Source organism: Podarcis liolepis (genome assembly GCF_965112155.1).
Source record: "Podarcis liolepis genome assembly, chromosome: 11".
In the NCBI taxonomy this organism is placed as follows: domain Eukaryota; kingdom Metazoa; phylum Chordata; class Lepidosauria; order Squamata; family Lacertidae; genus Podarcis; species Podarcis liolepis.
The window spans coordinates 38,541,856-38,569,060 of NC_139565.1; the positions used below are offsets into that span (position 1 = coordinate 38,541,856).

At 45.6% G+C, this 27,205-nt stretch overlaps 1 long non-coding RNA gene across 1 annotated transcript; it reads right to left on the minus strand.

Annotated features, from left to right (window-relative positions):
- Positions 1-9,493: 9,493 nt before the first annotated feature.
- LOC310688734 lies at positions 9,494-26,909 on the minus strand. The gene is made up of 4 exons (XR_014517105.1): positions 26,608-26,909; positions 23,942-24,001; positions 11,125-11,821; positions 9,494-11,065 (listed from the first exon to the last, which is right to left on the minus strand). It is a non-coding gene; the product is annotated as an uncharacterized lncRNA (long non-coding RNA).
- Positions 26,910-27,205: the final 296 nt, after the last annotated feature.

The following is a 27,205-nucleotide window of genomic DNA, read 5'->3' on the forward strand; positions in this document are numbered from 1 at the left end:
CAGCTGGAAAAGAAAAACAGGAAGCGGGGTGGGGGTGGGGGCAAAGGAATGGGCAGCCCAAGGAGGGCATGGCTGGTTGGCTGGCTCTAAAGCTACCCCAGGAAATGTTGCAAGATGGTAGCAGCCAGCCGCCCTTCCTGGAGTGGCACTGAAAAGTGTGGGCACAATGAAAGTCCAGAGACAGCTAATGATAGGTGCCTAAAATAAAGAAGGGGGGGATGCTCGTGGGACATTGGGCATGGCTTAGGAGGAATCCTAATGCTATCAGTATTGTTTAGCAATGTTTTGTCACCAAATACATTTGCTAAACATTAACTGAACTACTGACTCCATCATCAGGCCTTTCCATTCATACAGCCCCTGTGTACTCTGGACCTTAGGGTTAATGTGTCTTCATTTTGCAGGGGGAAAGTCCAGATCACATAACCTTGCCTTTTTAGGTTTCTCAGAACTCTTTGCTAGCTGGCTTGGCAGGGCACATTTCAAAGCTTTGGTTTCGGAAGAGTTACTTAAGAGTTACTTAACAGTTTCACATCAAGGCCAAGGTTTCGGTCCATCAAGAATGACTGTCCTTTCCAAAGAGAGTGAGTCAACTCCTCATTGAGGAGCCTGAGGAATGAAGTATTGCTTTGAAAGCAGCATCACTTTGGTCCAGAAAACTTTGCTCCAGGGAAACAGTGCAAGCAAAGTAGACTTGAGAACAGGAGAACAAAACAAATTCAGGAGAAAGTAATGCAACAGACGAGTGAATTCTTGTTAAGCCTCTTATTGAAAGCCTCTTATTGAAAGTGGTGGTGATGGGTTAATGTTCTGTGTAGCAATAACCATCCAAATGCTGAGAATAGGCTATTCTGAATAGATCAGGGGTAGGACCTGGTTAAAGAGGAACGTTTTTGCCTGGTGCCTAAAGGTGTATAATGAAGGCACCAGGTGAGCTTCCCTAGGGAGAGCATTTCACAAACGGGGCGCCACTGCAGAAAAGGCCCATTCTCCTGTTGCTACCCTCTGGACCTCTCATGGAGGAGGCACATGAAGAAGGGCCTCAGAAGATAATCTCAGGGTCTGGATAGGTTTAGACAGAAAGAGGCAGTCCTTGAGGTATTGCGGTCCTGAGCCATTTAAGGCTTTATAGGTCAAAACCAGCACTTTGAATTGGGCCCAGAAACTAAATGGTAGCCAGTGCAGTCTGACTAGGATCAGTGTAATATGCTCAAACCATCTTGCCCCAGTGAATTCTGCACTAGCTTCAGACACAGCCCTATGTATAACACACTGCAGTAATCTAACCTCGAGGTTACCAGAAGATAGACAACAGAAGTTAGGCTATCCCTGTCCAGATAAGATTGCAGCTGGGCCATGAGCTGAAGCTGATGGAAGGCACTCTGTGCCACTGAGGCCACCTGAGCCTCAAGTGACAGCAAAAGATCCAGGAGTACCCCCAAGCTACATACCCACTCCTACAGAGGAAGCATTACCCCATCAAGAGTAGGCAACTTCCCAACCATTCCAGTCTAGGGAACCACCCACTAACAGTGCCTCAGGTTTACCTTGTTTAAGTTTTGGTTTGTTGGCTCTCAATCAGTCCATTATCGAGTCCAGCACTTCCATTGCCTGACTTGCAGATGTAAAGGAGAAGAGGAACTGAGTACAATGGTACCTCGGGTTACAGACACTTCAGGTTACAGACGCTTCAGCTTACAGACTCTGCTAACCCAGAAACAGTACCTCGGGTTAAGAACTTTGCTTCAGGATGGGAACAGAAATCGTGCGGTGGCAGTGGGAGGCCTCATTAGCTAAAGTGGTACTTCAGGTTAAGAACGGACCTCCAGAACGAATTAAGTTCTTAACCTGAGGTACCACTGTATCATCAACATACTCCAAACCTCCGGATAACCCCACTCAGCCATTTCATGTAGATGTTTAACACCATATGGGACAGGAGTGAACCCTGCAGAACCCCAGAAGAAAAACATGGTTGATGGTATCAAAAGACACCATGTATACATTTCTGCCTCTGGCCATGGAGACAGAGCCCAGCCATCATGGCTAGTAGCCATTAAGAGGAAGGTTTCTTTGGCTCTTCAACCAAGAGCTATTTCTAGTGTCGCTAAGGTTGACCCATGCTTGGTGCTTTGAGGGTGAGACACACAGCTAACAGCTTTCCAGACAGAAGTCATGAGTTCTGCAGTGTCTTGTTGTGAGTGGGCACCTCCCACTGTGCGCGCGCAAGATGGCACAACCCCAAATTGTGAACATTATAAACTTTCAGGAAACTCAATACTGACTCTAGATCAATATCCTGTTGCAAACCCCCAAGGTTTTCCAAGCTGGCTGCGAGTCAATAGTTCTTATCGGTCCTACCAACAAGTAGCTATTGAGATCTCCGGTTCTTGGATCTGACTATTGACACCATCGAACTTCCTCAACCTGGTGCCATCCAGATGTTTTGGATTACAATTCCCATCAAGCCTCGGCCGGCGCAGGTGGGGAAGCCGGCAATAAAAACCTTTTGCCATATGGCATAGCCAGCATCCCTATCATGGATCAGTTGCTGCAAAGGCTGCCAGGTGACATTCTAGTTACTGGAGGGAAATTGGCAATGCATTTGAAGAATTTGGAAGCAGTTCCCCTGAGGTTGCAGAGCTAAAAATGAATGAGTAACTGTGATTTTTTTCCAAGATAAAGTTAAATATGCAGGACACATAATTCTCTGAATCTTTTGCCAGCAGAAAAAAAGTTCAGGCAGTCACAGAGCACCCACCCCTAAAAGTATGCCAGTGTTGAAAGGTTAAATCCATGACTATATTTCCTATTCTGTATATATCAATCAATCATCAATCAAATAAATAATCACATTTTAACCCCAGCTTTCATCCAAGGAACTCCTCTTCCTCATATCCTCACAACAACCTCATGAAGTAGTTAAGGCCGAGAGAAAGTAACTGGACCAAGCTCACCCAGTGAGCTGCATGGAAGAGTAAGGATTTGAACAATCTCCCAAATCCTAGTCCAACACTCCAACCTCTATACTGCACTGCACAATAATGCAACTTTTTAAAATGAACTGCTAACAAAACAGAGGGTTGGGCCACTGGCTTTATCAGCAGAGCACCATGCAGTTTGTGGGTGGTCTTCTCAGACTTGGAGCCAGCCTTGAGTGAAGATCTTTTACTTTGATGTGATAGCAGACACTGCAGAGCGGATGATTGCTTATATGTCTCTCAGGCCCATTCCAAGGTGCCATTTGCAAAAGTCTCTCAATGGTTGCCACTGACTACAGCAGGGGTCTGCAAACTAAGGTCTGAAGGCTGGATCAGGCCCAATTGCCTTCATGATCCGGCCTGCAGACTGTCTGTGGATTGGCGTGGGGATTCTGTTCGTTCGGGCTGGGCCATTTCCCCCCTGCGCCATTCCATTCCCCCCCATACACACTGCGGCGCCGCCTCCCTCCCTCCTCCTGGCTTCTCGCTGCCCTGCCTAGAGGAGGAAGGGGGCTGGGCTGAGCTGGCTGAGCACCATTTTAAGCAGCCCCTCTCCGGAGCCAACCCTTTCTCTCCCCTCATCTTCCCTCCGCTGCTGCAACCATCCTGGTGCTCCTGTAAGCCAGAGAGTGGAGTGGATGAGCTCCCTCTGCCTACCCATGAGAAGCAGCAGCAGCCCCTGGGAAGGTAAGTGCAGCGGCTGGGGGAGTGGGGTGAGGAGGAGGAGGAGGACTACTGTCCCCCTCGCCTCTTCTTCCAGCTCCCCCCCCAGTGCCACTTCTCTGGCCCTCCACAAGGTCTGAGGGACAATGGACTGGCCCGCGGCTAAAAAAAATTGCCAACCCCTGGACTACAGGCCATTCATAGGCTGGGAATCTTTCCCCTGGTGGAAGCTTGGCTGCAAAACAGGACTCTGATTTGGGCTTCCTATCATTTCAGCTTAATCTTTAAACCTTTGACCTGGTGTACAAATGCAGATGTACTCTCCTGCTTTCCTGTCAAAGGAATGGCACAGCCACTCACGTTGGATTTTTTTTTTGGGGGGGGTAAGGGAGAACATTTACATTTTCCAGTCACAGATGTTGCCAGTGCAATGTGACATGTTGGACCTCTTTTCACACTCACACGGGACGTCTCCTTTAAGATGGGCACCTCCTCCTACAAATGCATGTATCATTTAAGGCCAGAAGAAGCGCATCCCTCCGCAAAACCCACTATTGCAGTCAAATGCAAATTTAAGCGGTTATAATCAATTAAACATATGATTATTCAACTAAGATTTCTCTAATTGGGTGACAGCTGTACTAGTCAGATTAGTACTCTAAATATAATCCAAGAAGACAGCCAGGAGGAGTGGGTGTAATTGGTTTTTACTATTATAGAGTAGAATAAAAAGAAAATATGCTTTAACGCTTGGGAGTTTCTCCGGGGAAATGATATATGACTTCCACAGACAGTCATCACTACCTTATCATGAAAATAAATAGAAGTTTGTTGGGGGTCTCACAGCTTCTCCTTTCAAAGTCTGCATGTTTCTTCAAGATGCTTGAGTAGTTCTCCAGCTAAAGTAGCATCCTGGGGATCTTTTTCTTCTCGTTCCTGAAAGTAGCTGTCTTGAAAACAAGTTTGTTTGGATGTATTGTGTCCACTTTTCTCATAGTCTATTTCCTTATTTCATCTATCCAAGGAGAACACAAAAGAAGCTTGCATCAACCATATCTTCCCTTACAAAATAAAAAAATTCCTTCCAGTAGCACCTTAAAGACCAACTAAGTTAGTTCTTGGTATGAGCTTTCGTGTACATGCATACTTCTTCAGATACACACAAACTATTTCCCTTACAAACTATTTTTAACTGGAAGCCATGATCCACCAAGGAAAACAATGGGTGCACCTATGCAGAGATAGACTAGGATTTGATTTTGGTTCAGGTTTTAATCGGAAGCTCCCCAAATATGACCTGAAATGCAGCTATGCTTTGAAATTCACACTTCTCTGATTTGTGCAAGGCTGTCCTCCTACCCAAGATGTGTATATTAGGGGGAAATGTGTGTGGAAGTAGCATGAAGCAACAGACAAAAATGCATTTTATTATGGAAATGTGCTTGCAAAAATGTGCATATTAGGAGATGTCCATATTAAAATGCTGAATAATTTTCACAAGAACTTAAAAATAAATAAATCACAAACTTATGTGGAGAAATGAACCTAAGACTAGCCAAATGGGAAACTAAGAGAAGCTGAAATTGACAGTGTTTCCCATCCCTAACTCCATGAACCATATGCTCGGAAGATCTGCATGTACGGGCACACATTTATACCGAAGTTACTACAGATTGTGCTCCTACCCTGCTTTTGGGCTTTTTGGAGGCACCTGGTTAAGTGCTGTGAGAACAGAATGCTGGACCAGACAGACCTGCCCCTTCTCCTCCTTATCCAATAGGACTCATCTTACATTCTTAAAGATTAAGGATTCTCACAGGGTGATATGGAAAACTAAAACGATTGTTGCCATTGTTAAACAGCTGGCAGTCAGAAAAAGATACGAATCTACTGCAAATCATCCAATCATAACGGTCATCTCTGGTCAAACAGATTTTGGAAATTTTTTTGAAGCAAGAGGGAAAAATGAATCCTGCAAAACTTGAAGGACTGGCCCTACTATCAGACAGAGAGCGTGAGGTGAGTGCCTCGGGCAGCAGATACATGGGAGGGAGTGGCAGCAAAGTGTTGGGTGACAGAGCTGTGTAGGGTGAATGGCCTCCTCTGCACCCTCTGAGCTAGCCTGCTGCCCTCAGGTGCAATGGAGGTCATTGCCCCATTGCCATTGTTGATGCAAGAGTCAACTTCTGTACATGGAATGGGGGGGGGGAGGGGAGAAGGCATCTTCTCTTTCTCCTCAGGCATTTCTTGGGCCAGCCTGTGCTTATCAGATGTGAAACTGCACTCACCTTGGGAGCAGTGATCCCCTCTTCAAATGACTTTTTACTTTCCCACAAGATTACTGTCTGCCTCAAGCCTTTTAAAAAAGGTGGTGCTCCAGTGCTCAAACCTCAAGCGCAGCTCCACCCTCCAGTAGCACGACCTCTCCTTCCCTGTCCATCGATTGGAGGCTGAGGGTTGTGTCCAGTGGTGTCTCTCAACTCACTGTAAGCCTTCCAGCTGCAGTTTTCAACCATTTATAAGCCCAGTGCCACCTCCCCAAATCAGCTCCATATGGCCCTCCAACTCTCTGGTGTAGAGGAGGAAGCAGAAAATTGCTTCCCTTCCTGTTTGGCTGATGACAGCCTTACCAGTTGCATAAAACCCTGACTCTATACTCTGCTCTGTGCCCAAGCAGGGTTAACCACGCTTTACTGCTGCTTTTCATATTGACAGGTATTCCTGTGCATTTTTAAAGTCAGCGGAAAGGTTGATTGCATCTATTTGGTATTCTTACTGCTTCGTTGCCTGTAATACTGTTGCTTGCTCTGGACGCTTGCGATCATAAGGGTCACAATTTGCTAGGTAGATAAGACTCCGTTGAGACAAGCGAGAACTGCGTAGGAACCTGGCAGTGCTCCAGCAAAGCTTCCATTCGTTTGAACATTGCTTGTGCAGGAGAACTTCCTTCTGGTAGACTGCACCCAAAGCGCATTGCATTTGCCCAAGGCTAAACACATTTAGACCATAAACTGTAACCCTCTTCCCTCTTCCCCATCAAAGGCCCTGTGAAATTCTCCATGAAAAACAAAAAGAAGCCTTTTGGCTGCATTACATATTTCTCCCTGTTTTGTATCTCCGGCTTCTTAGCAATGAATAATCTTTCAGAGCTGCAGTAAGCATCACGACGCCACCCACATGGGAAAGGAGAAATGGAGGGACATGGCCAAGCCCGACCTCCTACAGCCCCTAGGAACTCCACAAGAACTCTTAGAAATGAATTTTCCGTTTCAAGTTACACATCCTTGCATCCCTGTGTGAGTTTCAGTTTCAAGTAAACCCAAATCTTATGGCAAATTCCGTCCCCACTGCCAAGTCTCAGATTGGTTTAAGGTGGAATCATAACTCAGCTCAGCCTCTTTGAAGCCTCACCCTGAGTCATTCAAAACTTGGCGCAGGTTTGCTGAAAAGTCTTCAAAATTCAGCAAAGCCAGGCTGTCTTTAGGGCTGTAAGGAACCCAAGAAGAAGTTGGCTTCCTTCATATAGCCTTCCCATTTCCTCAAGAAATGTTCCGCCAAGTCCGCTGTTTAGTGGCTTTGGGAAGGGAGCTGAGAGTGTCAGCCAAATCCAGGATAAGAATCTCACCTCTTGAGATCCAAGTCAACGTGCAGGCTAGGAACCGACTGTGTGTTTCTCGCACACAGGTGTATATCTCAGGAGCAGATGGTTTTACTTCTGAGTTTCTCAGTTTTTTTAAAAAAAGCATTATATAGCATTGAAGGGAAAAAATCCTTCCTGAAAAATGATACATATACAATCATGGAGGAAAAGACATGCAAAAGTGTAAAAGGGTAAAGCTTAGTAACCCCTAGCATTAAAAAAGATCTAAAGAGATGTTCACTGTATTAAGATTCTGAAAGGCTGTGCAGCTGGAACCAAATCATTTTTCCCAGTGGGCAAAAATAAGAGTCATATAGCATCTTGGAGGCCACAATCTGATTTTTCTTCCATGCTGGAAGCAACATTCCCATGGTTCCATGTCGGCTCCCATCCAGGCACTGATGACCAGCCCCTGTCCTGCTTAGTTTCAGGAAGATAGCAGCCTCATGTGCCTTCAGATCATATATCTCAGGACAGCTTTTTCTGGACCAGAGTCTACTTCACTGAACACATGAAATTATTTTCTCAGTTGGCAGCTGAGTATGGGTGGTGGTGGTGGAAACATGAACTGCGGGCTAAATGTCTTTAAAACAAAATGCAAAAAAGGATGGCTTCTGATCATGAAAGTTTAAATGTATGCAAAACAAGCAGAGTGGCCATTTTCAACAGTAGCCCTGCCACCAATAGCTGCTGTTATGAATGGTAGCTGTGCTTATTTTTTTGTTAAACTTTATTTGAATGATCAGGGACTGTACGTTTTTGCATTACGTTTCATGACATTTGACATCACTACCAGTGTTCTTCCTGCTACCTTGACATCTTTACCTATAGTTACCTACTGAAGAAAATACCGAATACATCCGGGGTGCTTTCCCCCACCATGGCTGTTTATTATGGATTCAAACCCAGGTTATTTTCCCAATTGTTCCTGAAAATCCCATAAGTAGCACACACACACACACACACACACACACACAGAGAGAGAGAGAGAGAGAGAGAGAGAGAGAGAGAGAGATGTAAATCTGGATTTAATGGGGAAATATTATGGGATAGCATTTTGATGAGGATAATGTTGTATGAATGCTGCAGAAAATTTGCATGCATAGTAATGGGGAGTCAACAATAAACTGCTATATGGAAAGGTACTGGATGTCGAGGCGCCAACTTCTCCCAAAACCTTGCGGAGGCCTGATGCCAATTCCTGATGTCACACTTTGGTACCATTCGGAGTTCATAGAATCATAGAACTGTAGAGTTGGAAGGCACCCTGAGGATCATCTAGTCCAGCCCCCTGCATTGCAGCTGCCCCATACAAGGATCAAACCTGCAACCCTGGCATTATCAGCACCACCCGCAAACTGGTGGAGCTGTCCGGTTGTTGCCCTTTTCTTTCTTGTATATTTTTTTCTTTTGTTTCGTTTAATGCCGCATTGGGTGCTGCAAAGCCCTTCTTGCAATAAGGAAAGTGGCCACCTTTGCTAATAGAGTCTGATTCAAAAGCAAAGGTGAAGGGTGTGTGTGTGGAAGGAGAGTAGAATAAATGAGGCTTTAGATCTTATTTAGGAAAGTGCTCTAGTCGGAATGTCGAACAAGGAGAGACTGATTGGAGTCAATGAGATCGTGTTTTCTCCTTTTGGACACTGAATGTAATTACTGAACACCCCCTTGGCTCACGTTGTTATTTCATGTCAGTGTTATCCATCATGTATCTTTCGTCTCTGTAATGGGCATTTTTTTGTGTGGCGCTGGAAGCGAATAAATTCACCTTCCCATACTCATGGAAGTCACAGAACCTTTCTGGGTGATGAGTTTAGAGCTCGACATATGTGATGCAATTGCTCACTTGGTGAATGCTGCATCCTGGTGCCAGGCTCGGCGCCATCTCTTGACACCCTTAGTAGGACCAGCTGGCCCTGACACCTGCCCTGATGTCTTGGTCTGTGAGCCATCCTTTAAATTTCCCACAGTGCCCCTGACCGAGTGTCATTGTGGGAAACTTAAACGGACTCCTGCTGTTCCCATCATCAGATCAACCCACTTCTTACAGGAAGGGTCCACTTTGCTGAGGGTTCCCTCAAACTGGCACCAATCTTGCCAACCATCAAGTGACAAAGAGCACCTCACGGACATTGTATCGCCAAGCTTATAGTTTGGGTGATAGATGTGCAGACTGCTGCTTTGCTGCACATATAAAGAATGAAGGGGGAAATAAAGATGCAAACTGTGTTTTATTGTGTAAGGCTCTGAAAGAAACAACTTTGATTTAATGGCCTGGTGGGGAAAAAAGGATTGGCCACAATCCAGCACACAGGTAGGTATGCACAACCCCATTGGTCCCCAAGTGTTGAACTGCAGCCAGAGGGATTTATGTGACTGTGTATGTGGGAAGAATATTCATTTACCTCATGATCTCATCGGCCTTGCTTTACTTTGTGTGCCATTCAGGAGACAATGCACGTTGCTTCATATAGATTGTGACTTGGTTTCCTAGCACTATTTTCTGCTGACCTCCAGCAGCTAAAATGTATCTGCAAGATCTCCCGTTGTCAATCCTGACTGTTGCTTGTACAGTGCTCAATGACAGCCTTTTCTACCTTGTTTCCATGGAAATGGGAACTGAAAGAGGACAAGTAAGATCGAGAAGGAACTCTTGAAAATATAAGCTTTGGAAATGCTTCCCAATGTGCTTAGCTGTAATTGTATGTGGAACATATTTTTTCAACTTGGGTTGAATTTTTCAAATGAAGACTAGAATTCGGTAGGTAATGGAACAGGAATAGACTGGCTTTAGCACCACCACTTTCCTGAATTCATAGAACATTACTACTTCATAGTGTCACTGCACTGGGAAGAAGGCAGAGAGAAGAGGGTCTTCTAGTCCAATAACTGGCACAGAAGGAAGAAGGTCTCCAACGCTCATTTTTCTGAGCAGTAAAGAACAAGTTTCTCATGCTCCAGAGAGGACAAAGAATCTATGTATCAGTCATAGGAGCCAACTTCTAGGGGCTGAGGTCCCTTCGGCCCCCCAATAAAATATGTAGGGGGGCTGAGGCCCCCATAGTGGATAGGCATTCAAATGGTGTGTGCATGCTGTGTCGTGTTATGATCAGTTATGTGGGGTGGGACTTACCTGGACTCCCCCAATATTTTACTCAAATTGGCACCCCTGGAATCAGTGGTCAAGATACATCAGCTAGAGAGCAAAGGTCCAGGACAGGGGGTGGAAAACATGTAGTTTTTCAGGTGTTGCTCAGCTCCCATCATCCCTTACAATCTGGAGGACACCACATTGGTTATCCCTGGTTTTATAATGCCTTAAGAAACTGTCCTGCATATCCAACTCTATATTTTAGGTGTTTCCATACCTGCCTCATCAATGCAACTTGGGTGGAAGATGCTAAATCTATAGACTCAATGTGCCCATGCTAAAGGCACATCAGACGCTGACATTGTGGGGAGGAAACCTGAAGTTCCTAGACAGGGCAATTTCTGAGAAAAATATTCACTGGGAAGGAAACCAAGAGACTGAATTATACTTTGAAATGATTAAGATGAAACAGGACCATGGGAAAATGCCTTCTACAGAGTCAAGCCACTAGTTCAGCAGTGTGTACAATGACTGGTAGTGGCTGTCCAGGATTTCAGACATGGGGCATTTCCTGCTCTGCTTGGAGAAGCCGGGGATGGGGTGGGGGTGGCAGTTCCCCCTGGGTGCCATTCCAAAGGGTGTGTGTGTGACAAAATGCCAACCCCCAACTGGCGGCACCTCCCAGGGCACATGCTGCTCACGGCTCACTCCCCCAGGACATGCACCACGCCCCGCGCCCCTGAGGGCAGCACGCCAGGCCTCCTGGGATGCGCACCACACCCCCTGGGACGAGCGCCACTCCGGGTACCACAGCAGGTTGCTCTGCCTCTTGCCAGGGAATGAACTTGGGACTTCCTGTATGCGAAGCAGATGCTGCAACTCTGAGCTCCACGTCTTCCCTATGTTTAAAATGAAATCAAAAAAGGGAGGAAATAGATGAAAGTAAACATCAAGTATTCTGAAAGCAGAAGAGGTGGTACAATATCCATTGAGTTCAGTAAGTTTAAAAAAAAACAAAAAAAACAACCACCCTAAAATCCTAGAGACCTTGCAGGTACATGTTACTTAGGCAAACCTGTTAGATAAGAAGATATCATGAACCCGCCAGCTTGCTTACTATGGCTTCCTGCCCAAGGGCACTTCATAGAGATTACACTGCACAAAGACATAATTCCACGATAGCTCTGTAAGAACAGCACCCTTTTGAGCGGAGCTTTTGCTAGCATTCCTGTTAATTGTTTACAGATGCTGTGAAGGGGGGGGGGATTTCCTCCTTGGTCTAAGCAGTGCCAATCCATTCACCACAAAGAATTCTCAGGAAATGCAGAGTGGAGGAAGAACGAGAAGAGATTCAGAGACTAGTTTTCATCCATTTGTCGAAGTGATGATAGCTACCTATCGAGTTTTTTCCATACTGATGCTGGCTGCCTTGAAGAACCACAGTCAAACCTGGGGGGGGGGGGGGAGAGAAGGATGTTAAAAAAATGGGCATGGTTTAAGACAGGTTTGGTATGCAAGGCCAGCAGGATCTATGGGAGTAAGTTGCCACTTCCCATCACAGGGCTCTTAGGTGACACTGTGTTGCAGTTAGATTCTGAACTCAATGGTGTTATGAGAGCATTCTTTTGCTGGTATGAGCATCAAAAGAACACAGGAAGTTGCCTTAGACTGAGTCGGACCACAGACACATCTAACACCACATTGTTGACACGGATTGGCAGTGACTCTTCGGGGTTCCAGAAAGGCTTCTCTCCCAGTCCTACAGAGATGTCAGGGACTGAACATATGTAGATAAAGGTGAATAACTTTCCATAAATATATGATTTATCCTCATTTTCCTCCCCTCATTGCAGTGGGGTTGCAGCCTGGGCTGGGCTCTTGGGTCCCTTGGCCCCACTAAAGTGTGATCTTCTCCTCACTCTTGGGCCCTGGTGGATATGACTGCACGGAGAGCACCAGAGCATCTCTGGAGTGTCCCTCATACTTTTCATGGGGTGTCTGTGAGAAATCCATCTCCTGCAGCGGTGTGAACCTCCTACTTTTTTGTGCCCCATGAGGAATCCAATGTACAAAATGTCTACTGAAATAGTGAATTTAAAGCTCTGCCTCTCTCAATCCCCCCCACCCCCAGTATTCTCCACTGCTACCAATCTGGACAGAGTCTGGGTAAATTTGCCCATCACTCAGTTAATCTAACTTTTTGCCATGTATGATAATAAACCTCATAGGACCCAGCTATTCAGCTGCACCTAAAACGTTTTAAATGTGTTGTAAAGTGCAGTACACAAATGTGGCCCTAGATAGTGACTGTGAGCTATGCAAAATTCAATGTATTTTTCAAAAGTTTTAAAATAAAGCATTTTCACAGCGTTTTTTTAAAAATGTGTGTGTAGATTCCACCATAGTATGTCTTGAAGCGGCCTTTGAATATATACTGAAATAAATAAATCTAACTCTGTGGGTGCAACTGGAAGAAAATATATCCGCGCTTAAATTCCATTGAAATTAGTCACATTTGAAGCTCCTTTGCTTGCTCCATTCAAATGCAGAGAGCTGCTTCCGTTCATTTTAACTAGACTTGCATAGGAGAACATCCTGTCAGTTCGTGACCAGAGCTTATAACTTATATCCAGTCCCACTGTTTTCAATGCAACTTGAACATGCTTTCTGTTATTTACTTGGCTCTGTGTCATTAACTGGCAAGGAGTGATGCTTTTGCTGAGTAACCACCATTTAATACCCTCCTTTTTTCTCTTTTCTAATCAGCCCTTTATTTTCTTAGGAAATAATTATGGTTGATTTGCTGTAGCAAGGAGCGTTCTTGCTAAATGTTCAATTGTTGTACAAATCTAATGTTATTTATTTGTTTGCAATTTAGCAAAATAGCACACTAATATGTTCTTTTTGGAATTTCACTTTCTCATAAAATTAGGCTGCCTGCTTGCCTAGCCTAATTTGTATCCCAGGCAAATTGTGTATCCTGCCATTTTAGACCCTGCATGTGAAGCTTATTCTCTTCCTACTCTGTGTTCACATTTTCTTCCAGTTCCTGATCTCCTTTTTTGCTGCTTCTTCACACTGTTGACTCATGTTCAACTTGTGATCTACTAAGACTCCTAGATCCTTTTCACATGTACTACTGGCAAGCCAAGTGTCCCCCATCTCATTTTATCCCAGAGTTTTCTGCCTACTACCATGTGTTTTGCTTAACAAAAGGTTGAAAGAATATGTTCCCAGTGAGCAATTGACTAAACCTGGCCATCCTTTGCCTGCCTCCTGTCTTAAAATTATCTCACCATTATCTTGATGTCATCCATTCAGGTGTTAAGCAGAGTTTACTGGCAACTTGATTTACATGTGCTGACTTTTATGAGGTGTGAGGAACTCAAGATATTTTATGAATGCCTTCCAGGGCATGCTTTGAGATTAGACTGGTACCAGGGTTCAAGAAAGTTCATAATGGTGGGTCACCTGTCATGTTTAGTAATGCCAATCTTCTTACTTATGCCATGAATTACAGTAATAAACCATGGAATAAGTTCAGATTCTCTCTCTCTCTCTCTCTCTCTCTCACACACACACACACACCTATTGACACAAGGACAATCTATGGTATCTGTCTAAAGAACCTTTGCCAACCTGGTGCCCTCCAGATGTTTTGGACTACAACATCTGGGTGTACTGGGAGTTGTACTCCAAAATATTTTTATTAGCCTTTCTCAACCTTGGGTCTCTGCATGCTGTGGGACTACCACTCCCATCATTCCTAGCCAGCTTCGCCAGTGGTCAGGGATGATGGGAGTTGTAGTTCAAGAACATCTGGGGAACCAAAGTTTGAGAGAAGCTGATCTAGAGGGCACCAGGTTGGGGAAAGCTGGTCTAAAAATATTTCTAGTAGCAGGAGATTTGAAAGACCCCTGCTTGCTATCTCAGAGATTCAGGACCAGAAAGAAAGAATACTGGATTAGTGGTATTATCTGGCTGACCTGGTATCCTATGTTTCCTGTAACTTTCCTTCAGACTGTACTGCATTCACTGCACCAAGAAAAGACTGTCTGTCACTTTGAGTATGGAGGCCTTTGGTTCTCTGAAGTTCTGCATTTGCTTGGAAACCTGACCAACCTTTAAACAGATCTTCCCCATCATCTTTAGGCACCAGCTGCAATCTTTTTGCTTATGTAGGGTTGTTGTTGGTTTAATTTTTTTTGCCTGTGCAAGTTTCAGTTCTGGCCTTTCAAGTTTCTCTTCCCCCCACCCTGGGGAATAATGATCTCTTCCTCTGTCACATTGGCCTGTAACCCCTATCCTTGTTTTAACATTATTTTGGGGTGGAGAGATGGGGCTTTTTTTGCCTTTAAAAAGAAAATGTGAGAGATACTGGAAGGGGAAACAAATGATTTTTTAAAATTCAGATTTGGTCAAAGCACTTTGGGTTTTAATATTAAGCAAATTAGATTAGTGTGTTTGGTTATTGACTTATTTCAAAGATTTTGTTACATTACCCGGCATCTGGCAATCTAGAATACTTTGCATTAAAAAAACCAAGTGATTAAAACATTCAATAACTGAAACAAAACTAAACACAGAAGTCTAGAAAGTGACCAATAGGACCAATGGTTAACATATTGAACATGCAAATGCATACCCCACAAGTGTCACAGAAAAACCAGATTTCTATTATGAGAAGACAGTGGCCATTTTGGTCACCGTGATCTTGTGCAATTTTGTGGTGCAATCCCCCCCCCCCTGAAAACACACTTTTAAAAGGGTTGTGATCTTGCATGATGCCCCCAAACATGTGTTTTTGGGCGCCGTGGCTCAAAAAGTGCTGGGGGACGACGACGACCACAGTGCAAAATTGCATTAGATTGTGGCAACCAAAATGGCTGCCGTGCTCTCACGATAAAAAAATGGGAAGATGGTGTCTGGGAAAATGGGATCCTGCATTTGGGCTTCAAAGTGTTGGGGGGTATGCAACTGCACATACCGTAGCTAAAAAGCCTAGAAGTGAAAGGAAGTTTATACTTGGCCCCTAAAAACCCTACAGTCCCAACAACATAAGTAGGGAAGGTTGCAGCATCTACAGAAGCCAATCCTCCCTCATTCTGAAAAATAACAGTAAATGATTTAGGTGGTTTTTTTTTTTTAAAAAAAGATGGTCTAGATTCTCTAGAAAGATGCTCATGCATTCAGTCCATTGCTGTTCTCTCTTAATTAGGAGCCACACTCTTCTCCCAACTAGCTACAAAGTGTTAAGTTGTGGGTGAACATATCAGACGACACAGTGATTCTTCAAACAGCTCTTGTTTATTCACAGGCCAGAACAGAACTGAACTGAAGGGTTCAGTCAGCCTGCTTATATAGAGCTCCAGTACAACGTAACTGTAACAATTTTCTAAAACTATCCAATCACTGAACGTCACTTTCGATCCCTTATTTGCATAACTATCTACAGTATCCCCCTGCTGGCCCAGGCTGAGAACTTCTGTACATAACACAAACAACGTGCTTTGAGGCGAGCTCTGAGCATGTTTGGATTGCCCTTTGATGTAGCCCCAATATGCCAGTACGAATGCTGCTGGTTAGCCCTCATAGCAACAAATCAGGTGAGCTTTTCATGCAGGTCTAACTTTCAGGCAGTTTGAACAGCCACATTGTTTACCTGCTTAGAGACACACAGGAGGGATCTCTTTGCCAGAGATGTGTTTTTGGTTTAGGACTGGCTGAGTACTGCAGAGGCCTGGTTGGTTAGAGAACTGTACATCAACAGGAATGTTTGCAGAGCTGCTCTGAGTTCAGACAGATGTATAAAGTGTGTGTAGAATACGAGAGAGAGTGTGGCTTTGAGATTTTTTGAGGGCTGGAGTTTAAAAAAATAAGTTTGACAAGTTTTCACAGCAAGGCTGTGATCCAATGGCCCTAAAGGATCAGCCTACATTGGCTGCAGCAGATGAGGTGTTTAACCTGGTAAAAGGTCCTGCATGCAACTGAGGTGACGAGCCTCACCTTATAACCAACTCATTTCAATAGACCTGGAGGTAGCATGCATGGAATTCCTATAGTTCTTCCATTCAGCCACAACTCTGTTTAGCTCTATCAAGTTTGTTCCATCTTGTGCTTCCATAGTATAGACTTGCCCATGGAGCAAGACCCCCCCAAGAGGTGTCTATAGTCTAGCGAAGTGCAACTGTTAAGCAAAGCTCAGAGCTTGTTTGGTGCTTGAAGGTTATTTTCCATGAGCATCCTTAGTCGAAATGCACTCTCCCTGCGCTGCTGTAATCTGTATTAGCCGGCCACAGATTTTTCCAACGAAAGAAGATGAAACATTGTTCTCGCCTGCATTTCACATTTATTAAAAGATTTCATCTGCTCCTGTATAATGTCTGCATCACAAAACAAATCATCAGCTTGCTTTGACCCTGACACCATTTTATAGGCTTAATAATAATAAATCTATGTCCTGAAATAGTTTCAGCAGATTACGGCAATCAATCAACATTCAGGAAGCCTTAAACCATTAATGTCATCAGCAATGATCCAGCACCTTGGGAATCTATCTAAATCAGCCATTATTACCGAAAATGTTCCTTAAGAGCTTTAAGAAAAAGGTAGTCTTTGGGAGCATAAATTGCAGCTCTCACCCTCTTTGGGAGATGGGAAATGATTGTCATAGCGATTTTTTAAAATCTCTTTCGAGCAAGGCGTTACTGAAATAGTGCCTTGCCTTATTATGTGCAACACCTTTTCAGCACTAGGGGGAAACCGTATAAATTGTGGCTTTGAATATCTGGACTAAAATCAGGGCCATCCCAAGTTTGTTGGCTGTCCTACACAAATCCAAACGTTACTGCTTTCTCCACCCCCTGGAGTGTATGCTAAGAGGCAGAATAGCACCTGGCATAATTCAAACTTGATCAGGATTATGGTTTTTGTTTTGTTTTCATTTTTAATTTCACCAGCTTAACTATTGCGCTGCTACACTCCACATTAGTTGAAGCGGAGTAAATAGTAACTTCCCTTCTTTTCCTAGGCAATTAAAGCACTTTATTTAAGCCTGCGGCCATCCACATGTTGGGCTCCCAACTTTCGTCAGCTACAGCCAGCATGGCCAATGGCCAGGGACAATAGCAGCTGGAGCCCAGCAGCTGGAGCCCAGCCACGTCTAGTTGGCCACCCCTGCTTTAGAGGGAACCTGAATGAATATATATATATATATATATATATATATATATATATATATATATGCTTTCGTAGATTTTCACGGGTACAGGAATGCAGGTTTTGGTGTCTTCGGGTGTCTTCCCGTGTAAGAGTTGGGGTGTCTAGGCGACGTTTCGACGAGGTCTCACTCGTCATCTTCAGGCTGGTGCTTTCGGCTTCTTGTTACTGGAACAGAGCAGGATCTCAGTGTTTGAGTTCCTATAAATACTGTTGAGGGGGTGTGGTGTATAGCCTCCAACGTTCTGGGCAGAGAGGAAGTTCCCAGGTTAGTGTGCCTTTTCTTCTTTTGTTCCTTAATTACTTGAGGGATATCTTGAGTGATTTCTTGAGTGATATTCTGAGTACCACTTAGGTGGGTCATTAAGTGTGGATTAGTTGCTAAAGCTTTCGTATATATATATGGTAGGATTATAGTATTTCTCGTCTGAGGACAATGAATCCAAGAACAAGTTTTCGTTTTCCTAATGAAGGAGGTAAAAGGTAAAGGGTAAAGGGACCCCAGACCATTAGGTCCAGTCGTGACCGACTCTGGGGTTGCAGCGCTCATCTCGCTTTATTGGCTGAGGGAGCCGGCGTACAGCTTCCGGGTCATGTGGCCAGCATGACTAAGCTGCCTCTGGCGAACCAGAGCAGTGCATGGAAACGCCGTTTACCTTCCTGCCAGAGCGCTACCTATTTATCTACTTGCACTTTGACGTGCTTTCGAACTGCTAGGTTGGCAGGAGCAGGGACTGAGCAACGGGAGCTCACCCCATTGCGGGGATTCGAACCGCCGACCTTCTGATCGGCAAGTCCTAGGCTCTGTGGTTTAACCCACAGCGCCACCCGCGTCCCTAATGAAGGAGGTAGGAAGGTTAAAAGCAAGTCCTAATAATATATCAAACGAAGATTTAAGTATCATACTTTATCATATTAAAAGAGCCAGTAGGGTGTCCTTCAGCTAAAAGAGGAAGCATCAGAGACAGCCCAAATAACTGTGATGTTGGTGGCTGAAAATTCAAATGGTGCTCCATCTGATCTTCTGCCCAGTCTGGTAAAAATACAGAAGTACATCTGCCAGGTAATAGTATCCTAAGGAAGGTTGCTCACTCAGCCAACCCTGGGAAAGAGGCATACCAGAAAGGTGAGCCACGGCTTCATGACCCTTGGAGCTGGCATGTTGGTAAGAACCCTTTTCTAGGAATGTGCAGCACTTCTCTGCTCCCCAATGACTATAGTCTGCTTAACTGCTTTGTCTTTTATCTTTAGTAGAAGCAAGGGTACCTTTTCAAGGCGAGACCAGGAACTGTAGCCTTGGGGAACATCCCATAATTTTTATATACTTTGCCCACTGTTCTGAGTTAACTAATTTGCATTCAGTACTAAATAGTGACTCGTCATTGAATAATAAAGTTGTTAATGGGGACCAGTGCAGCAGTGGGTGATGAGATAAGCTGTAAATGCAGCCTTTAATGTCAGTTTTTTACTGTTTAAGTTAAAAAAAAACCCAGTAAAAAAACACACCAGTTACGGTAAAAACTAGAGAGGTCCAGGAAAGGAGGTGACAAACCTGTCTGTAAATGATGTGTGCTTCCTTCTTGTATAGTTAAGGTTATGGGGGAAGGGATTAGTACCTCTTAAAATTGTTTTAGTTAGGGGGGGGAAACGCAGGCACAGAGCTTGAACTGGATATGCAGCTCAGCACAGTAGCAGAGGAGTTCACTGCCCTGTTTGTAGGCAAGTGCCTTATGCAAACTCAGCTCAAGAGTTCTATCTAGCTCAGCAGTGTCTATAGCAATGTTTCCCAAACTTGGGTCTCCAGCTGCTTTTGGACTACAACTCCCAACATCCCTAGCTAGCAACGCCAGTGGTCAGGGATGATTGGAATTATAGTCTGAAAACAGCTGGAGACCCAAGTTCGGGAAACATTGGTCTACAGAAAGGATGGAGAACCTGTGCCCTCCCTCCTACCACATATGTTGCTGGACTCCATCTCTCACCATCAATGGTCTGGGATGATGGGGGTTCAGTTCAATGATATCTGGAGGGCCATAGGCTCTCCGTGTCTGATCTGCACTGACTGGAAGAAACTCTCCCAGGTTCACACATGAGGATTTCTCCACCCTACCTGGAGATGTCAAGATAGAATCTGGAGCCTTCTACATGCTAAGCATGTGGCCTGCTAGGCTGAACTGCAAAAAAAAAAAAAAAAAGGAGCCCAGCCTGGTTCTGATCTGTTAAAAGTCATACAGTGATGAGCATCTTACCTGTCTTGAAACACCGGTCTTGAAAGACCTACACTGGCTCCCAGTACATTTCCGAGCACAATTCAAAGTGTTGGTGCTGACCTTTAAAGCTCTAAATGGCCTCGGTCCAGTATACCTGAAAGAGTGTCTCCACCTCCATCGTTCTGCCCGGACACTGAGGTCCAGTGCTGAGGGCCTTCTTGCGGTTCCCTCGCTGCGAGAAGCCAAGTTACAGGGAACCAGGCAGAGGGCCTTCTTGGTAGTGGCGCCCGCCCTGTGGAACGCCCTCCCACCAGATGTCAAAGAGAAAAATAACTACCAAACTTTTAGAAGACATCTGAAGGCAGCCCTGTTTAGAAAAGCTTTTAATGTTTAATAGGTTATTGTATTTTAGTGTTTTGTTGGAAGCCGCCCAGAGTGGCTGGGGAAACCCAGCCAGATGGGCGGGATATAAATAATAAATAATAATAATCATCATCATCATTATCATTATCATTATCAGATGTGTAATTCACAATTGTGGGAGGAGTGCGCACGAGCAGGAAATGCATCAACAGGACTATATTCAACACAGTCATGGAATGCAAGTTCATGTGCGTTTACTTGACAGCAAGTCCCACAAGACCATGTCACTACAGAGGAGGCAGGTTTAGTCGTTGTCTGAGGACTATCCCTGCCTCCGGGTCTGATCCTGACCGGATGGATACTAGAATCAGCAAGGGATACCCACATGACCTGAAGGTGCTGCTGTGCAATGCCAGGTCAATGATTCATAAGACCACTGCCATCCATGACTTGATCATGGATGGAGGACTTGACCTGGCATGTGTAACAGAGACTTGGTTGGATGAAGCAGATGGGCCTGTCCTTGCCGCTGCTTGTCCACCAGGTTTCTCTTACGCACAGCAATCCAGGTCATGTGGGCGGGGAGGGGGGCTGCAGTGATTTTTAGGAAGTCATTAGTTTGCACCAGGCGTCCTATTGGGAAGGCCCAGTTTTCCGAGTGCATGTTCTGGAAGTTGGGCAATAGGGGCAGTACAGGATTCCTTTTGGTGTACCGACCTCCGCGCTGCACCAAGGATTCCCTGCCCGAGCTGCTTCAGGTTGTGGTGGATGTTCTCCTGGAGACACCTAGCTTGGTTGTCCTAGGGGATTTTAACATCCATGCCAACACGACCTTACAAGGGGCCGCTCGGGAGTTCGTGGAAAGCATGGCCTCCATGGGGCTGTCCCTGAATAGGTCTGGCCCAACCCATAGCCGCGGACATGCCTTGGACCTGGAGTTTACCTCTATGGATGTTGGTGATCTTGACACTAAGTAAAAGCGAAACGAAAGAAGTGCCATGGTCAGATCACTTCCTGGTGCAACTGGACTTCTCTGCAACCCATCCCCTCTGCAGGGAGGTGGGACCAATTTGGATGGCCCACCCCCGCCACTTAATGGATCCAAATGGTTTCCAGAGAGTGGTAGGGGATGCTTTATCCCATGTTGATGGCCTTTCAGCCGATTCCCTGGTGGCCCGCTGGAATGTGGAGTTAACCAGGGCTATTGACTGTTTGGCTCCGAAGCGCCCTCTCCGATTGCATGGAGCCCGGACAGCCCCGTGGTTTTCCACGGATCTGAGGGCAATGAAACAATCGTTGAGACGGCTAGAGCGCCGGTGGCGGATAACTCATTCCGAATCTGACCGGACACAGGTTAGAGCTCAACGTCGAGCCTACCAAGTGGCGATAGCGACGGCGAAGAAGACTTTCTTCGCCGCCTCTATTGCATCTGCAGAAAACAGCAGCAGGAGATTTTTTCAGGTGGTTCACAATTTAGCGGAACCACCTGAGACATCGGGGCCCAGTACAGGGCACATGATCTCCTGCAATGATTTTGCAAAGTTTTTTGCAGATAAAATCGCTCAGATTTGGGAAGAGGTAGACTCCACCGTGGGAGCAGGGCCAGGGCGGAAGAGTGCTAGAGTCCTGTCTAGTCAAGTTGCGTGGGATCAGTTCCAATCTGTTACCTCCGAGGATGTGGACAGGCTGCTTGGACGAGTGAAGCCAACCACCTGTCTCCTGGATCCTTGCCCATCCTGGCTTATAAAAGCTAGCCGGGAAGGACTGGGCGATGGGCTTCGTGGGGTGGTGAATGCTTCCCTCCGTGAGGGAGCCTTCCCAGACCCGCTGAAAGAGGCGGTTATTAAACCGCTTCTTAAAAAACCATCTTTAGATGCGGCCACGATGGCCAATTATCGCCCAGTCTCAAATCTTCCATTCTTGGGCAAGGTGATTGAACGAGTGGTTGCTGAACAACTCCAGGCACGCCTGGAAGAAGCGGACCATTTGGATCCCTTCCAATCGGGATTCAGGCCTCATCATGGGACTGAAACTGCCTTGGTCGCACTGGTTGATGATCTCCGGCGGGCTAGGGACAAAGGTGAGAGCTGTTTCCTAGTTCTGCTGGATCTCTCAGCGGCGTTTGATACCATCGACCATAACATCCTTCTGGACCGTCTTGAGGGGCTGGGAGCTGGGGGCACTGTCATACAGTGGTTCCGCTTCTTCCTCCTGGGCCGTGTTCAGAAAGTGGTGGTGGGGGATGAGTGTTCAGACCCCTGGGCTCTCACTTGTGGGGTGCCTCAGGCTTCTGTCCTCTCCCCCACGCTTTTCAACATTTACATGCAGCCACTGGGAGAGATCATCAGGAGGTTTGGGCTGAGTGTTCATCAGTATGCGGATGATACCCAGCTCTACCTCTCTTTTAAATGAGAACCAGTGTAGGCGGTGAAGGTCCTGTGTGAGTGTCTGGAGGCGGTTGGAGGATGGATGGTGGCTAACAGATTGAGGTTGAATCCTGACAAGACAGAAGTACTGTTTTTGGGGGACAGGAGGCGGGCAGGTGTGGAGGATACCCTGGTCCTGAATGGGGTAACTGTGCCCCTGAAGGACCAGGTGCGCAGCCTGGGAGTCATTTTGGACTCACAGCTGTCCATGGAGGCACAGGTCAAATCTGTATCCAGGGCAGCTGTTTACCAGCTCCACTTGGTACGCAGGCTGAGACCCTACCTGTCCGCGGACTGTCTCGCCAGAGTGGTGCATGCTCTGGTTATCTCCCGCTTGGACTACTGCAATGCGCTCTACGTGGGGCTACCTTTGAAGGTGACCCGGAAACTACAACTAATCCAGAATGCCGCAGCTAGACTGGTGACTGGGAGCGGCCACCGAGACCATATAACAACCGGTCCTGAAAGACCTACATTGGCTCCCGGTATGTTTCTGAGCACAATTCAAAGTGTTGGTGCTGACCTTTAAAGCCCTAAACGGCCTTGGTCCAGTATATCTGAAGGAGCGTCTCCACCCCCATTGTTCTGCCCGGACACTGAGGTCCAGCTCCGAGGGCCTTCTGGTGGTTCCCTCACTGCGAGAGGCCAAGTTACAGGGAACCAGGCAGAGGGCCTTCTCGGTAGTGGTGCCCGCCCTGTGGAACGCCCTCCCATCAGATGTCAAAGCAATAAACAACTACCTGAAATTCAGAAGACATCTGAAGGCAGCCCTGTTCAGGGAAGTTTTTAATATGTGACATTTTAGTGTATTTTTCATCTTTGTTGGAAGCCGCCCAGAGTGGCTGGGGAAACCCAGCCAGATGGGTGGGGTACAAATAATAAATTATTATTATTATTATTATTATTATTATTATTATTATTATTATTATTACTACTACTACTACTACTACTACCAGGTAAGCATGTTTCTAGGAAATATGTTCTTGGTCAACTAGTTGGGAAACAGATATATCAGATTAAAGGTACTGTAGCCTTGGGTACCAGAGATCTCTGAAGCATCCCAAAGCTGGAAAACATTTCATGAGCAGGCTGGTGCGCCGAAGCTGTGTTTTGTGTGGATGCAAGGAGAGTCAGGGCTTCTTTTCTGAAACACTGGTAGCATGCCAGCTCCTAACCTCAAGCCACTGTTGTAGCATATGGAGGACATCATGTATAGACAGATGGCATGCACAAAACAACTCGCTGTATATTGGCCCTGATCCAGTTCAGAATAAAAATGCAGTGAAGCCGACTGAAGTCAAGCACATTGCAGCATGCTTCCATGGGAAGGGCTGAAGCTTAGGGGCACCTACATTCAGAAGGTTCCATGTTCAATCTCTGGCATCTCCAGGGAGGGCAGTCCAAAGGCAGATCTAGGGGAGCAACAAGACATGATTCAACATGATGAACTTATGCATGCTTATGTATGCCTTCCTCTAATACAGTATATGGACATTACTTAACTGGAAAGCTGCAGTGCAACGTTTGGAGAAATGTGGATTTTGAATCATAGTTTCATTTCAATCCATGTATTATTTTGGGAAGTGTGAATTAGGTAGGTTCACATTAAAACGTGAAATGAACCATTCCCTGCCCCCCTCCATCTCAGCTCTGGAGTCAGTAAGAAATGGCCCTTAGGCATAACAGTGAATTGTGTGATTGTCAATTGACCTTGCAATAATCAATATGTGGGTTAAACCACAGAGCCTAGGACTTGCCGATCAGAAAGTCGGCGATTCGAATCCCCACGACAGGGTGAGCTCCTGTTGCTCGGTCCCAGCTCCTGCCCACCTAGCAGTTCGAAAGCACGTCAAAGTGCAAGTAGATAAATAGGTACTGCTCCGGCGGGAAGGTAAACGGCGTTTCCATGCACTGCTCTGGTTCACCAGAAGCAGCTTAGTCATGCTGGCCACATGACCCGGAAGCTGTACACTGGCTCCCTCAGCCAATAAAGCGAGATGAGCGCCGCAACCCCAGAGTCGGCCACGACTGGACCTAATGGTCAGGGGTCCCTTTACCTTTACCTTTTAGTGACCTACCCAAATTTGCTGACAGTAAGTACCGTGGGATGTGGAAGCTGGGACATGGGTGTAGAGTTTTGACTCCATCAGCATCTGCTAAACATGCCTCCAATCTGATGTATACAAAAGGGCTCTGAGGATTAGGTGACTCCCAGATGGTTTCAGGGGTGGAAAGACATGGGCTTTATCTTATCTGGCCTAATAGATAAGTGTTAATTCATCCTCTGTGGAATTGGTTCACACTCCAAACAGGAAACACTTATTTTGGGGAAGGGGAGATGACACTAAGTACATACCAGTGTAGACACTTGGATGTTTGGACAATTTGCAGCTATGCACTTTACCCTTTCACTTGTGCCATGACCTTTGATTTGTTAACTCCACCCCACCATTACCTTGGGTTTTAGGAAATTGAAGTAGTTTTAAAGGCATCCATCACAGACTCCTGACCTTTCGCTTAACCCTGCATTACTTGAGGGCCAGACTAGATATGATGGCCAAAGACAGACCCGTCTTTCCAAATGCAAATTTGCCCCAATCGTCCATAATGTGTAGGGGGTGGAGTCTCCTGCTCACCCACAAAAATATCCAAATGCCTTTAAAAATCCATGTTTTGAAAGAAAATGTTTTTAAAAATATACATTTACATATACATATACATTTAAATGCAAATTTCCATGCAGATTAGTATTTTTTTAAAAAATTACACAGATCATTGCAGAACATGACGGAATGGATGTATGAAAACAGGTACACGATATTGGATTGCTTCTAATGGGCAGAAAGTATTGTTCACATTAAATGGCTTCTCATGCCAAGTGTGTGTGTGTGTGTGTGTGTGTGTGTGTGTGTGTGTGTGTGTAATATATATATGTTTTGAGGGTGGTTTTCATGTAGAAATTAATTGTGTCTGTAGGTTTTATTAATTCTGCAGACACACAGCCCCTCCTCCGGAGTATGTTTAGCACCGAGGTCTATATCTGAAAAAAAGCTAGAAATTCCCCTATGCAGCTTTGATGTAATGAGGTGCTTTTACTTGTTGTCAAATGCTAGTTGTACACCTTTACCATCTTTGCTTCTTCTGTAGAAAACAAGCAAACAAGAGTATCAACGGCACTGCAATCCACGCACATGCATTAGCACCCGCCATTTTAAATCTGAACTTAAGGCAATGTTGAATACAATCACTGGCGGAGGAAGAGGAATGTGGGGGGAGCACACCACCCCCGGCAGCACTACCCCCAGGGTGCCATCGGGGCTGCCCCCCCCCGCCCGTGCTGGGTGCCCCATCCCCAGGACACAAGCCAGCCCCGCCTGCTCTCCGCCTCCCAGTGCTGGAGCATGAAGCTCCGCCACTGAATACAATCTGCCATTGTGTCAACAATCTGCTATTGGGAAGCTGCCCTTCACCTCTCAAAGAAGCAATGCTCTTCACTTCAGCTTCAGCCAAATTGCAGCACTGCCAATAAAACAATGTGGCACTCAACTCAGTTAATTTCCCCCCCCCCCCAAGGTTCTAGCCCTCATGGCTGCTGAGAATTTCCTGAAAATGAATTGCAAGTGAGGCTCTAAATATAACCAAGAGTGCCCAAAATTATGGTTGCGTTTGGAGGAGCTGACCTGAGTTCAGAATTCCTGTCACTCTCCAATCTATTATAGTCTTCCGCCTACAAACTGACAGCTACTGAAGCCTTGGCTACAGATTCTTTCGCGAGGGTGATTCCTTAATTCTTCTCCCCCGTTCTGCTAATGGGAAGAGCAGCAGCTGGGGAGAACATTTGCTGTGGGTCTCGCGTAGGCTGCATTAGGGATCAGCGTTTAAGCACACCATTTCAACATTGATGCAGAACCCATTTAGATTTCAGCTGTGAACATGTTTAATCTTGTTCAAAACTGAGCCTCTTAGAATCTTTCTGTAAAAGCCGAGAACTGCGAGAAATTAAGCTTGTGTGCATTACCTTTGCCGCAGAAAGGTCACTGGCAGTGCGCAAGAACAACATGTCCTTGTCTATCCATGTTGACAATATATTGTGCATTTCCCAGGGCTGGAGCTAAGTCAATGCAGACCCACCTGTTGCCATGTGTATTCAGAAACTCCTGATACGTAAAGTGGGCGATTATTCATACCAAAATATGGCAATCTTTGAGCATGCAAGAGAAAGCCATTTATCAAGTCCATACCGCAGACATTTCCTGAGAGGCCGAGCACCTGCCCACTAGGTCTAACCAATAGCAGAAGGGATTCTTTGTCAACTCAAGAGCTGAATGGTATAATCTCCATGCCAGGTTAGGATCTAAAAGGTTGCTCTGTGTAAATTGAAAGATGTCGTATGACAACCAAGTGTTTCGCCACCCAGACAAGGGCAAAGTACGGTTAAATCAACGTCACGCTTCTTTGTGTGAATGTTAGCTTTGGCAGGCTGAAGAGAGAGTTCCTTCCTGTACGTCAGTCAGGTTGACCTCGGTTTGTAAGGGGGAAGGGATTATAGGCCAGAGCAGGGCTGCAGAACCTTCTGGAACCTTCTGTTCTGATCAACCTTCTGGGGGCCACAGCGT